The sequence below is a fragment of the Ursus americanus genome, chromosome 12 (assembly GCF_024610735.1).
Source record: "Ursus americanus isolate L20-20 chromosome 12, mUrsAme1.1.p, whole genome shotgun sequence".
Classification (NCBI taxonomy): domain Eukaryota; kingdom Metazoa; phylum Chordata; class Mammalia; order Carnivora; family Ursidae; genus Ursus; species Ursus americanus.
The window spans coordinates 33,685,300-33,701,292 of NC_142138.1; the positions used below are offsets into that span (position 1 = coordinate 33,685,300).

The following is a 15,993-nucleotide window of genomic DNA, read 5'->3' on the forward strand; positions in this document are numbered from 1 at the left end:
ATATCAGATACCTAACAACCACTCATAGCCTCATAGACTATATTTAATGTATAAATTCCTTAGCAATGATTTTCAAGACCCTTTATTTACTTCTCTAGGCTCTTTTCCCACAATTCTTGGTCTAATCATTCTATAATTTAGCCATCCTGACTTACGTAGTTTGCCAGTAATGGTCACTGTGCCCTGAATTTTATAACTATTTTTTCCAAATTATATTCCAGCCAAAAAACATATCCTGATGAAGTATTAGTTATTTCTTCAATAAAGGTTTTCAATGTCAAACAATGTGAAATATGATACTATAACAAAATAAAGCTAAATGTATTACATTACTATAAAATTGCCCAGGATCTAAAATATACTGCATATTGTTATTCTCAAAGCAAAATGAAATAAAGAGAATGAAATGCTATTTAATATAGACTTTTTAAAAAAGTCATAGAACCCATGTACTTACAGTGAATGAGTTAACCTTATTCTACTTCATCCATTTCACTTATCATTCTTTATTCCAAATCCCCAATACCTCCCCTTTTAAAAATTTTTCTCAAAATACCAGGATCAAACGTTTGCATCTTCAATGCTTATGTCGTACGGTCTTGACGGGGCCATCTGTATGCAGAAAAACTTATCTGTGAGAGTAGAGCATAATTATTTTGGGTGAAGTTCAAGACAGTCTTTCTGGGTCACCAGTGTTTATTTATACTGCCACTTTCCATAGTGCATCAGTAATGTGACTTCACTAGAATCACAGTGGTTCAAAGTTCCAATTTCAATCTTTCTCCAATGGTTTCCTGACCATTAATTCTTCTAGTGAGAAAAAGTAATCACATATACTTTAAGATAAAATATTCACCCAAGATCATGGACGTTAGAATTCATTTTTCTCCTTTTTTTTTCTTCTTTTTCTGAGGAAATCCAGGTTACAAAGAAAAATACCTAGCTGCAGAGAAATGGATTGTTTGGTGTCACTCTGAATTATGTTGTGGAAGATTTAAGCAAGTCAGAGGGATAATGAGCTGAATAGAAAAATTTAGAGAATTTTTCCACTTCAATCATTGTATTAGTTTTGAGTAAGTATGGGCTCAGTTTAGAAATATTGAATGTTCATGGGAAAATTCCAGGCAATCTGTGCTAAATATTGAATACAAATAATTCACTTTGAGAGACCGGTGGGTCATCAGATTACAATTATTTTCCCTTCGCCCATGTGGCTTACTTACTTTCGTTTGCAATCATCCATACTTTTACATGCCTTGGGCAAAGCTTTATTGAATTGACTAGAAGAATTTAAGGATTTTTCATTTAGTTTGCTGCACTGTTAATATTAGCTTGTCAATGACTTGAGATTACCTTTTTCCCTCTTTAAAAATGTTTAGCAAGGAAAATGAAATAAATGGTTGTTTTATTTAGGAATATCTCATGCCTTTTTAGCAGTTTTATTCTTCAAGATACATACTATGTTGCCAAGCTACAGCTCTAGGCAAATGAGAAAATGATTTTCCTGACTTTTGTTCATTTAAATACTCAATCATGACATTGTGTTAATGTTATTTTCAAATAGAATGTCCTTGCTTTTCATATGAAAAATGAGGTAAAGGGAATGATGTGATTGTTCAAACCTTTGAATCGATGCATATTCATCAGAATGGATGATAGGGAACTCAAACTGGCTGCATTTATTTAAATATTCTCATATGATTTCCACGAGTAGCCCTTGAAGTGAATGCAGAAATGTGCTGTTATGCCAAGACTTTTTTGCATATATGTCCATCTCAGTCTTAAATTACCTGTACCCTATAGCAATTGGTAAGTCAGAATCTAAGTCAAAGCCTTGAAAAATTCAAGACATTGTGACATGAAAATTTTTCAAAAATCTATGATCTTGAGTTTCTTTGATATATATGTACAACATGTTCCAAAAAAGTTATTCATGGATGCATAATTATTTTCAGAATAGTTCATCATATACTGACATGGAAAATAATGATTACAAATTGCAGAGATAGCAAAAGGACAGAACTTATAATTAAGAAAAGGAAATCTTAAACTCTTGAACGGTACCAATTCACAATTAATAGAAAGGAGTTCAGTCCCATTTGATCTGGAAGGTTTGTATTTGGGTAGTTTAAAATCCATCAAATTGCAGAGAAGCCTATTCAATGAGAGTCCACTAATGAGCAGATGCTATATAGAAAATAGCATCTGAATCACCAAAATAAACTGAATTGGAGCAAAAAATATTTTTGGTTAATCATTTTGATAGTATTATGTATGTGTTTCTCCTGTTAAAGCTACAATAACATATCAGAAGTGGAAGAAAACTGGTCATATTTAACCAACTCTTCTGTGGTTAGAAATCTTTACTGACAATATAACCAATTCTTTTAATTCAAGAAGAAAGAGATTATTTATTATTATAATATTTTAATGTGGAATATTTGTGTTAAACACACAACAAATATCATTGATTCAGAAATTTGTGTCAACATCTACCTGCACATTAAATTATCATAGTATTTATTAATCAAGTCCTTTGCCCTCATACAATTTTCCTGGATTAAACCAAAATAACAAATATTAGAAGACCCAAAGCTTTATACAGAAATAAAATGAAAATATCAAGGATGCAATGAAAGTAATGCGAGTTTGGTTGCTTTGTTGGATGGTTTTGTTGAAAATAAAACTTAGAGTGTAGGATTTCAGAGAAAGTTAATTTTAAATTTTGGCTTCTAAAATGATTTTTGGAAGTACATCAGGATATTCTAGACTACTTAGAGTCGTTTTAGAAGGCATATGAGGAATCATTTAGACTTGCTACTTTAGTCAACCAATCATTATTTCTTGTATGATTTCATGATAAACATACCAATATTTACCATATTTATTTAAGATATTTCTAACAAATTAGGTTAGAAATCAATCTGAGTGGCTGCCTTATAATAAATGAAAATATAAAATAAGTGTCAAAAAAGTATTCATTAAAAGTAATTTTAACTATACAAAATGCAAATACAAAGTCATTCTTTGCTTTTATATTTCGCTTGAATTTTGATGCAATAAAATGTAATACTTTTCTAATTTCAGGGAGCAAAAGACGATATCACAGACTTTAACATCAGAATCTCTTATGAAAATAATATACAATTATATATTAAACTCTGGATATAATATATAAAAACTGAATTATTTTTTAAATTAGTAAAAGAGTTATTTTAAAGTTTACATTCATTCTGCTTTACTCCACAAAATGTGTCATTTAAGATAGAAAGTAGTATTCTAAAATGGTCTTTAAATAATCTTCCTCCTAAGAATGGTACCAAATGCACTAGGAGAAGAGACATAGAGTATGAGAAAATTGTGGTACTGCCTAGGAATTTAAGTTAGAATCAAACCAGTGTTACATAATGACATATATATCACATTATTTACATATGCATGTAGTGGTCATTTATATCTAAATATAAATAAATGATAATACATAAAATATACCGATGTTAGAGTAAAAGGCATATTACAGTGAAAATAAGAAGTGAACACTACAATGTTAATTTCCAATAAGAAAAATGCATACTGTTGCAGTTTAGTTGTTATTTTTTTCTTCTAAAATCTGTTTCATTTGTTTACTTTCAATTTAATAACCCAGAGTATTTCTTCTATCATGAAACATTTAAACTCTATGGGGTTTGGATAGTCAATAGGATAAAAAAAACAGAGCTTTCAGCAAGTACCCCCACACTAATCTTTTAAACTGTAGTTTATCAGCTCTACTGTCTCTTTGAAACTAACATGGTTTGGGCTGAAGCTCACAATCAAAAAGAAATCTCCTTTTTGTTAAACTTTCTTTCTTCTGTTCAGAACATAGTTCTGAATAGAAGGAATACCAATAAATAATAAAAAAATAGATAGATAAATAGATAAATAAATAAATAATAAACTGTTTTTGAAATTCCTTTTTTCACTGAAGGCTGCCACAGTCTGTGCCACATCAGTTTCAAAGACTCAGTTACAGCAATGGAGCAGCCCTGGTTTAATGGGCTGTTAGGCGGCTTTCTATAGTGGGTTTTTCCTGTTCGTTTTATAGAAACTGTAGGGAAGAGATTGAAAATAGTACCTTAAAGTTGCAATTTAATGCCATGCACACGTTTTAATTATATATCTAAAATATATGTTTCAAAATATTTTACATGCATTTTGATTTGGTATGATCCATATATACAACCACTCTTCAATTTTTCTCAATAATCTTTTAGGATTATTTTACCTTAAAGATGATTCATAATGTTAGCTATAAAGGGTCAATTGATTCTAAAAATTATTTGGTTCTTTTACTTAGTGGCAATTATGAAATAGTCCACAAGGAAGAGCTTTATTCATAATACATTAAAAAAATATCAGACATAAAAGAAGTTTAAAGAGAAGAATCCATTATTCCAATTATTTGATTTTGAATTTCTTGATTCAGTTGTTTTCTCATTAAAACTTCACAAACTGCTAACAAAATTGCTGTTAGCACTGACTTATTTCAGGTTTTGCAATATCACTCAATTGTAAGATTAATTCTCAAATCAATACAATGTTATAGTTTTTCTTGGACTTTAAGAAATGTACTTTTTCATATTTTAGATAGGTAATACAAAAATAATTTTAAAAATAATTTTATCTGCAATGCCAATTATAATAAATAATGCCTGCTTTTCTAGTCAGGAAAAAAAAAGTCATTTGGGTAACACACAAATAAGTATATGCGTGGGTCCAAGATGGCAATATAGGAAGACCCTGAATTCATCTTTCTGTGACACCTGAAATCTACAGCCACATGTGAAATAATTTCACTCAAAAAGAACTGAAAACTAAATGAACAGCTCCCTCCACAACAATAGATAAAAGAACCACAGCAAGATGGGTAGGAGAGGCAGACACGTAATCTCACCAAAAAATCCCACACTTGGCATGGCAACACACAGTAGGGAGAGATCTCATAGGTGTGGGGTTTCTCCCTAAGGAGTGAGGGCTTTGTGCCCCACATTGAGCATCCCAACCGTCAGGACATGCACCAGAGAGATATCAAAAATGTCTGGCTGTGGAAACCAATGGGGCTTACATCCAGGGGCACTGAAGGCTCTGGGGATCTGAGATACTCCTTCTGAGGAGCTCATGCACAGATTCACTCATCCCAGGACACAAGGCAAAGGCCGACAGTTTGATATATGACTGGATTATATGTAAAGAAGATTCATTTGCTAATCTTAAGGCATCTTCTGAGGGCCAGAAACTAGTTGGGACTTTCTTCAGGGCCAAAGCACTGGTGAACACTATTTTTGCACACTCCCTCTACCTTGCTAGTATAGGTGGGAACATATGAACAGAACTTTGCTAAAGCCACAGGTGTGTCCTAGCCCCCAAATTCTTCCTATGTTTATAAAGCTGCAGCATGCCCTGCTCTCCCAGCACTCTTCCTCAGCACAGCTAACGCTGAGGATATGCCTAATCCCCAACACTCTTTCAGCCTCACTAAAGCTGGCAGGCAAGCACAGTCCACACAGGGGCACCTCTTGATACCTGACTCTGGTGGCCAGAGTGGTTTACGTTCCTGGGCTCCATGGGACTGTAGCAGTGGAAAAGACAGTGGGCAGGATACCACACCCAGGGATCTGCACAGATAGTAGACTATAACACACCCTCAATTTGCACATGTAAAATGCCTATTTATTTTTCCCAGAGCTTCAACCTGAGGGATAGTCTTCAGGTTTGCCACACATCTACAGGTTACGAAGGTGTTTTCAGGGAATGTAGGCAGGGAGACACCACCTTTCTACCCTTTCTTGGACTCACTATAGCGTACTAGTATTTCCCAAAAAGGAGCTTATATACTCATCTGAAGCCCCAGTTCTTACAAGTGTCACTCATGGGACACCTCCAGAACTCTTACTCTGGAGGTCAGCATGTTCTAGATTGCTAGCCCACACGACTATATATATTTTCATGAGTTAAAAGCTATCGCTTAAGGACCTGGCTTTCAATCAGCCTGAAATCAAGTGCTGACTGAGATCCTTCCTTTTGGAACACGGACAGGTCCTGGCACACCCTCAACAATGGGGACCTATCAAGAAGAAATCAGCCTACTTAGACAATCACTAAGTTTTGACAGACAACTAAGAGCAAGGGCAAGGCTGAACAGTAAGTTTCATCTCTTAAAAAGGCCATTCTTTTAAGTATGGGAGAGGTAGTTTTGCTTAATGCACAGCAACAAACACAGAGTCAACAAAATGAGGAAACAGAGGAATATGTTCCCAACAAAAGAACAAGACAAAACCTCAAAAAAGCGTTTAATAAAACAGGGATAAGTAATCTATCTGATAAAGAGTTCAAAGTAATGGTCATAAAGATGCTTACTGAACATGGGTTAAGAATGGAGGAACACAATGAGAACTTCAGAGATAGAAAATATAAGAAAGTACCAAAGAGAAGTCACAGAGCTGAAGAACGCAATAACTGAACTAAAAAATACACTAGAAGGGTTCAACAGCAGACTAGGTGAAGCAGAAGAATGGAACAGTGACATGGAAGGGAGGGCAGTATAACTCACCCAAACAGAGCAGCAAAAAGGAAAAATAAAAGAATTTTTTAAAAATGAAGATAGTTTAAAAGACCTACGGGATAACACCAAGTGTACTAACATTTTGTATTACATGTGTTCCAAAAGAGAAGAGAGAAAGGGGGCAGAAATGTTATTTGAAGAAATAATGGCTAAATACTTCCCTAACCTGTGGAAGGAAATAGGTATCCAAGTCCAGGAAGCAAAGAGAGTTTCAAAAAAAAAAACCAAAAAACCCAAAGAGATCCACACTAAGACACATTATGATTAAAATGTTGAAAGTTAAAGAGATAATCTTAAGAGCAAAAAGAGAAAACTTGTTGCATATAAGGAAAACCCCATTAGACTATCAGTTGATTTTTCATCAGAAATTTTGCAGGCCAGAGAGAGTGGCATAATATAAAGTGCTGAAAGGAAAACAGCTTCCAAACAGGAATACTCTGACCAGCAAATTTATTATTCAAAATAGAAGGAGAGATAAAGAGTTTTCTAGACAAGCAAAAACTAAAGGAGTTCATCACCACTAGACCAGTCTTACAAAAAATGTTAAAGGGACTTCTACATGTAGAAAAGAAAAGGCACTAAGTACAAAACATATAAAAGTAAAGAAGGTCACTGGTGAGGGCAAATATATAGTAAAGATTGCAGAGTATCCTCTTAAAGATACTATGAAGATTAAAAGACAATAAAATTAACTATACAATAATTAATTAAGGGATACACAAAATAAAAACATGTAAAATATGACATTGAGCATAAAATGGTAGAAGGTGGGAAGTAAAAACATAGAGGTTTTAGAATACATTCAAATTTAAATTGTTATCAACATATATACGTATGTATGTGCGTATACACACACGCATACACACATACACATACTGTTATATGGTCGGAACCTCATGGTAACCACAAAACAAAAACCTACAATAGATATACAAAAGATAGCGAGAAAATAATCTAAATAGAACACACAGAATCTTTCTAGACTGAATCATGAAGAAATAGAAAATCTAAATAGACCAATTACTAGTAAGGTGATTTAAACAGTAATCAAAAACCTACCAATAAACAAAAGTCAAGGACCAGATGGCTTCGATGGTAAATTCTACCAAACATTCAAAGATTTAATGCTTATCCATCTCCAACCCTTCCAAAAAACTGAAGAGGAGAGAATGTTTCCAAACTCATTTTTTAAAAATAATTTCTATACCCAATGTGGGACTTAAACTCAAACCAAGATCAAGAGTTGCAAGCTTTACTGACCGAGCTAGCCTGGTGCCCCTTATTGGAGTTTTATTTTTTAACTCATTTTACTAGGCTCACATTACTCTGATACCAAAACCAGACAAGATTAAAAAAAAAAAAAAAAGGAAAGAAAATTAAAAATTACAGGGTCAATATCCCTGATGATCACAGATGCAAAAATCCGCAACATAATATTGGTAAACCGAATTCAGCAACACATTAAAAGGATCATATATCATAATCAAGTGGGGTTTATTCCAGAGGATCAAGGATGATTCAACATCTGCAAATCAATGTATTACACCATATTAACAAAATGAAGGAAAAAAAATCATATGATCATTCTCAATACATGCAGAAAAGAGCAAGTAACAAAATTCAACATTCAGTTTTGATAAAAGCTCTCAACAAAGTAGAGGTAGAGAAATCATACCTCAACATAATAAAAATCAAATATGATGAACTGACAGCAAGTATCATACCCAACTGAAAAGCTAAAAAATTTTCTTCTAAGATCAGGAACTAGACAAGGAGGCCTACTCTTACCACTTTTATTCAACATAATATTGGACATTCCTAGCCACGGCATTTAAGCAAGAAAAAAAAGGCAGCCAAATTGGAAAGGAAGAAGTAAAACTATCATTATTCGCAGATGACATGATATTATGTATGGAAAACCCTAAAATCTATGCCAAAAAACTGTTGAAATAAATGAACTCAGTAAAGTTGCAGGATACAAAATCAATATACAAAAATCTGTTCCATTTCTATACATTAATTACAATATAATACAATTTCTATACAATAATAACTATCAGAAAAATAAATTAAGAAAACAATCCCACTTAAAATTACATTAAAAAAAATCAATCAATAAAACACCTAGGAATAAATTAACAAATGAGGCCAAAAAATTGTTACAGTGAAAAGTATAAGACACTGACAGAAAACAAACAAACAAAAAAACCCAAAAAACTGAAGAAGACTCAAATAAATGGAAAGATATTCTGTCCTCATAGATTGAAAGGTAATATTGTTAAAATGCCCGAATAACCCAAAGCCATACACAGATTTAAGGCAATCCCTTTAAAAATTCCAAGAGCATTTTTCAATGAAATAGAACAAATACCAAAATTTCTTTAAAATCACACAAGACCCCAAATAGCCAAAGCAATCTTGAGGAATAAAACTGGAGGTATCATGCTCCCAGATTTCAAACTATTATATAAAGATACAGTAATCAAAACCATATGGTATTGGCTAAAAAAAAACAGACACATAGATCCACAGAACAGAACAGAAGCCCAGGAATAAGCCCACATATATATAGTCAATTAATTTATGAAACAGGAGACAAAAATATACAATGAAGAAAGGGTGATAGCTCCAATAAATGGTGTTGGGAAACCTGGACAACCACAGGCAGAAGAATGTAACTAGACCACTATCTTATACCATGCATAAAAATTAACTGAAAATGGATTAAGTGCCCTTTAAAAGGAAGGAAAGTGCCATCTGGGACAACATGTTTGTAAACTGAGGGTATTACACTAAGTGAAATAAGTCAGACAGTAAAAGACAAATAATATATCATTTCACTTATATGTAAAATCTAAAAAACAAAACAAAACAAAAACAAAAGCAAAACAAATTTCATATATATAGAGAATAGGTTGGTGGTTGCCAGTGGGAAGGAGAGTTGGGGGATGTGCAAAACCTACGAAGGGGGTCAATTGCATGGTGACAGTTGGTAACTAGACCATGGTGACCTCTTTGTGGTACATACAAATATTGAATTATTACGTTGTACATCCGAAACTAATAAAATATTATGTATCAATTTTACCTCAATTTGAAAAGACTTAAAAAATTCAAAATTAATAGAAATTAATAATAAATAAATATGGTGAGGGGCGCCTGGGAGGTTCAGTCAGTGTAGCATCTGACTCTTGATTTTGGCTCAGGCCATCTCAGGGTCATGAGATGGAGCCCTGTATCAGCTCTGCGCTGGACGTGGAACCAGCTTAAGATTCTCTCTCTCCTTCTCCCTCTGACTCCTGCCCGGACCCACTCTCTCTCTTTCACTCTCTAAAAAAAAAATAATAATAATAATAATAAAAATAAATAAATAAATAAATAAATAAATAAATAAGGTGACCTTGAATAAATGATTTGCTTATTTTCTATGGATTTTTAAAAAGATTTTATTTATTTATTTTTGGATGAGAGAACGCACACACATGCATAAGCGGGGGGGGGGGGGGCACAGGGACAAGCAAACTCCTCACTGAGAGGGGAGTCCAACGCATTGCTCTATCCCAGGACCTGACCCAAAGTCAGACACTTAACGACTGAGCCACCCAGGATGCCCCTATGGATTTTTAAGAAGTGTTCTAATACAATAAGTAAACTCATTCCAGAAATGACAACTGTAAGAATTTGTTTCATCTGCCATATTTGATTTTTTTAATTGAGCAATAAATGTGAAAAGATACTGCTATTTTAAAAGCTATTAGAAATAAAAGGAAGTTTATTTGTTGTTTAGAATTAAACACCTTTAATTACTTGTCAAATTGAATCTGCGCATTAAATACAGTACCTTTTGATGCTATTTTGTCACCTCTGGACCTACAATAATCATTTTTGCTAACTAAACAAATAAACTAAATAAAACTAAATAGAAAGTTCTTCACATAAGAATCACTACTGCAAAAGCCTCTGGATGCAAAACACAAGTAAATTATCTTTACAATATTATCTTTTGTTGTAAAGTATTTATTTGATATTGTTTGAAATTAAAAGATTACTTACCTATGGGGAAATGATGTTGCAAATGGAAATTCCTTGAAGACTAATTTTGACTGAAAGGAGGGACGTCATTGTGCTGAAAAAAAAGATAATAAATTTAGTTTCAGAATTCACAGTATCATTCGTGTAGATTTTAATGGCTGGATTCCATTATAGAAAGGTCAAAAATAGTCTATTTATGATATGAGAAAAGGAAAGATGGGAGGGACACACAATTTGCACTTAACTACTACCACTTAGAAAACCAGCGCTACCTCTGTATTCACGACATTAAAAAATAACCACATTATTTTTTCCTGCTTTACTGTGATATAACTGTTATATACACATATGCAATCAACACAGAAGTGTACCCCCCCAACCCCTTAGGGAAGACAGCAGCTGCATGTTAAACCCAAGAGTGACAGCAGGGCTTCTCTGGAGCACTTCTCTATTAAAGCTTTCCATTCGAACAGAATGCTGTACGTGTTGAAATATCTGTTGCCCACTTTCACAGCCAAAATTCCTATATTTGTGATTCAAATGCAGAAATACCCATAGTCACTCTCAAAAGGATTTATTTAAATCATGTCCTGATATCATTAACACTGACAAGGTTTAGCGTAACACTCAGGGAGATAAACAGTTGTGATATATTTCTTCAAAGAATGTGTTCTGTCAGTGAACTTGTCCAAAAGCGTTGGGGCATATAAACATTCCTCAAGTGGGTTTACTTATCAAGTATAAAATGACCGGGTAAGGAGAATACAGGGTTTTGACAGTTTGTGGTTTGAAATTAAGCATGACCCTTTGTACTTTGAAACGTAATTTGTCTATTTTTCTTATCTATCTTGATTCAAAAGGGAAGCAGTCAATGCTGAGTATGGCAAAGTGAGGGCAATTATGAATATATTTATAAAAATCAATTTAAAATAAAGACCCCAGCACTGCAAAAACACCTTGAAATAAGGCATATTTTAATAAATAGGCTTTTCTCTCATGATTTTTAAAGCACCACTGTAGGGAAAGTCTGAAGATGAATCAAGTGACAAGAAGTTTGAAACAGCTTGCTAATTTATTTTCTGAGCCATATTCCTGAGCTAAGTGAATATGCGTTTCATTATTCCAACAAACATGTTAGTCATAAAACTACCTATTTTCCTTTAACTGAAGGATCAATGATTTTAGGCTTTGAAAATAAATTCTTACACTATTTAAAAACATTCTTTTACGGGAAAGAATCATCTTTTATAACATATTAAATCATGACTAAATCTATTCTTGAGGAAGTATTATGCAGGATCAAATGTAAACATTTTGTGGAAAAATCCCTTCAATATGATATGATACATGTATTTTTATGAAAACTAAAGCTTTCCCAACTCAAATCTTTTTTTGAATTGATGCAGTGCATTTTATTAAAGTGAAGACAGTTAATACAAAGAAGTAACTTATACAATAATAAATGTTCTTTGACCAAAACAAAAAACAAAAAACAAAACAAAACTACCACGGAAGGAGAATGAGTTACTGAAGTATAATCCTCATAAAATTAAGCAAATATCATAAGTAATGACTGAAGTTCCCAAAAAGTCTCCCCATGTTTGCAAACATAACATCCAATCATTGTTGCAGTAGTTTATAATTTTATTCAAATTCTATAGATTGGATTTGTAAATAAATACACAGTAGCTCTTCAATTAAGATTGAATAAATAGACGTAGGTCCTCAGGAGAACAAAATACCAATCTTTATCCTACTGCTTATAAGCTTCTAATTATAGGAGTCTCATCTTTTTCAATTTTTCATCCATGAAATTTGGTAAGACAAGTTTTTCTTGCATGTGTAGGCAAGAGGTCAGAGTCCTAGCTTATAATCGATTTCTTCCGTACTTACCAGTATACACATACACATTTATCTCACAAATGGAAAATCAAGTCTGAATCTTTTCAACTGTTTTAATAGTTTAATTTATTAATGATGGTTATGTTTTTCATCTTTTTAAATCTCACTCAATATGTCCTAATTGTCCCTAAAAGGAATGTTTTCTTGAACAATCTGTTTGCCTTTCACTAATTAGAGAGTAACTTTTTTTTTTTTTTTAACCCTCCATTTAATTTGGGAAAATCTCTTGTTAGGTTTGTTGAAAAGACAGAAAGGAGATGTGCAGCCAAATCTTTCGCTTGTTTTTATTATAATCTGTAGGTTTCCCTAAAGATTCCATTGTCCATCAAACATTGAAAACCAGTTCTCCCTTTCTCATATGCAACTTAAAGACAAAAACAAATACGTACAGACAAGCACATATACATAAACATGATCTGACTCGAAACACTTAAATGGGAATCAGGATCTAAGTTCTTTTTCTAATAATAATTTTGACCTTATGATAGCTGTTATTTCTGCATGACAATAAAACTGTATTAGATGATTCCCAGGATCAACTTTAAGACATTCCTTGAAAACTACTGAGGCCTCTGAATCTACTTTTGAGCACAGATTTTTTTTTTTTAAGAATTGTTCATTTAGTATGCTGTTGAATCAGAAACTTGAGATATAAAACTTCAACATTTACACAATATTTTTATATTTCCAAAATGGCGGGGGGAAATGACTAGATGGTTAACTGTTTCTTTTATCTTCATTACTATTTGGATAGCATGGATTTCATAATGATAATATTATTTCTAGTCATAATCTCCAATTATGCATATGGTCACTTACGGAAGAAAAATAATTGTACAAATACTAGCAATAAATAAATACATTAGAAAAGCTAGCTAAAATTTCCCAATGTGAAGTCCACTTAATTGTGCAAAGTCTATCTTTATGACCTTCCAAAAAGATGTATGAACTCACAGAACATATGTCAAATATGTTAAACTAAAATACAATGTAGATCATTTCCTTTTTTCCTTTTAAAGGAGAATTTTAAGGAAAACCTACTAATCTTTTCTTTTTACTTTATCGTATATCATCAAGGAAGAGGGTCAAGGCTTTAACTTCATTTTGAAAGAGAGAAGAACACCTTGTGATGAGGAGTAGAAGAGAAAAGGCCATTTTTCCTAAGGCAAGGTAGCAAAAGTTTAAGGGCCATCAAATTATTTGGAGGGAGTGGGGGTTTCTTTGACAGCCAGACCCCTTGACATTTCTGTCTTTCCCTTTCTGTTGGCCCTGCCCACATAGGAGAAAAGGAAGATGAAAAGGCTCATAAGAAATGTAAGTGATCTTTATTGACCTGTGACTTTTGTATAACCATGGCCTCTGGCGTGTGACTGCAGTATGCATTTCTTGTCAAAACAGGTAAGGGAATTGAGCACTGGCCTGAAGGAACCTGTGTGTGTGTGTATGTATGTGTGTGTTCAGAATTGAAAGGGAAGGGATTTGAAGGAAAACTGTAGGAGAATTGGGGGAGGTTAGGGAAGGAAAAGATAACTATCGTAAATTTTCTCCTGTTGAAAAAAAACCCTGAACCCTGTTATTCTGTAGTTTATTCATCTCATTCTCAATCTTTGCCCACTCTTCTTTAATTTTCCTTCAGAAATTCCATTAGTTTTCCCTGAAAATCATTTTCTTTCAAAGAAATATGGTCATCACATAGGGAATAAATTGAAAAATAGCTTGCAGTCTCCAGCAGACCTTCTCAGATGTGATAGGACACATTGGCTGGGAAAAGGCAGTTCTTCAATCTGTTATGGATATGAATAAAGTTGTATCTCAGATCTTGTAAAAACAGCCCACGAGACCACAGGGTACACTGGGAAAAGGGGATGAGGATCCTTTCCATTTACCTAAGCCATAATCTTTTTGAAAACCAGATCGATTAAAGTACAGCCATTAAAACTTACTAAAATGATACATTTTTTCCCCTCAGAAAGGGAAACAGCACAGAGAAAAATGTATTTTAATGACAGATGCATTTCCCTGCAGAAAACTACTTAAACATCGTAATAAAAACTGGGAAAGTATTTCACCCGTATTTCCTTTAACCTTTCAGGGCATCTGCTCACGTTTGTTCAGAGAGTCATTTTACAAATACATAAGCAGACACTGTCAAATTTAAAATAAAAGATGAAAGGGAAAATCAACTCTAACATCATCAATACTCCCTGCTGTAAAATCCTACTCAATCTATGTGGGTTTTTTTTTTTTTTCCCCTTAGTTCACAGAAATGTTTCATAGAAAAATATGAAAAAGACAACCTCGCTCTGCGCTTTCCACCTGACGGTTGCTCTTGCACATCGATCTCCCCTGCTTGTTTCATCCCGGGAGCCGCGGGACGGGCCCGCACACGGTGCTGGCAGAGGCTGCCTTTCAGCCAGAGCCACCTAAGGGGAAACGGCGGGCTGTTTGTGGGCGGAGCGGGGGCTCCTTTGCTCGGGTTCAGAACTCCATTCTGTAGAGAAGCTGACCCTGGCTTTCTAGAAGGGGACCTACCTGGTAGCCATCTTGAAGGCGGAAAAGGGTTCCCTAGGGAACCTGCTTTCTGAGAAAGGGAGACCAAAATCGAACCAGTGAAAAAGATGAGAACACGCTAAGGTTGGTTCACGTCTGGTATTTGATCTTTAGGCTGTACGTCTGTCTTGCCTCCTACAAATATGCTGCATGGTCTTTGCAATTTGGCGCATACTATCCAGTGACACAGGAGAATCCATAAAGGGCATTAGATTCGAAACGGTATTACTTAGAAGGATTTACACACCAACAGCCTCTTCGGATTTTTGCCCAAAGCAACTCTGCCCGCATGCCCGAGACCAGTAAACTGTGCCAGGTGAGAAGTTCTCAATGCTGATTTTAATATCTGTCTTCCTCCTTTGACAAGGCTAGTATAGGTAAAATAGAGGGAGAAAGCATTTGAAAGCATTCTGGTTAATGCCACATTTATTAGCAAGGTTAATGTGGTTTTCATGTCTTTTTAATTGATGAGAAGAATGGGGAGAGAGGAGATGAAGAGGCACAGATTTAAATTTATTTATTTATTTTTTATTAAAATCCCAAAGTCACTTTCCTTAGGCTGCTGCCTCTGCATGCAGGATACAGAAAACTGCTAAGAAGCTTTTGTTTTTACGGAGATCAACTCACCATTCTTTGCACAAAAGTACTTTACATATGATAAATGTTCAGTAATTTCTTGATATAGTTTAAATGGCATTTGGTCTAGACTGTAAACCTCAAATCAAAGGCTAAATATAATCACGAATCCACAGAGAGGTAGAAAAATCTGATTGTAACTATATTCATTGGAATTATGTTCAGTTATAGAAAGACACGCCCCTACTCAAAAAAAAAAAAGGGGGGGGGAAGGAAAGGGCATTGGCTTAAATGAGATAGAAATATGTTTTTTTCCCATGAAGTCCCATAGC

At 34.0% G+C, this 15,993-nt stretch overlaps 1 long non-coding RNA gene across 2 annotated transcripts in view; it reads right to left on the reverse strand.

Annotated features, from left to right (window-relative positions):
• The window catches only part of LOC148109168 (uncharacterized), a 781,283-nt gene that overhangs the window by 412,898 nt on the left and 352,392 nt on the right, over positions 1-15,993 (reverse strand). For both annotated transcript variants that reach the window (XR_015726202.1, XR_015726203.1), the window contains exon 3: positions 10,655-10,727. This is a non-coding gene — a long non-coding RNA (uncharacterized LOC148109168). The remainder of the gene's footprint in view (positions 1-10,654; positions 10,728-15,993) is intronic.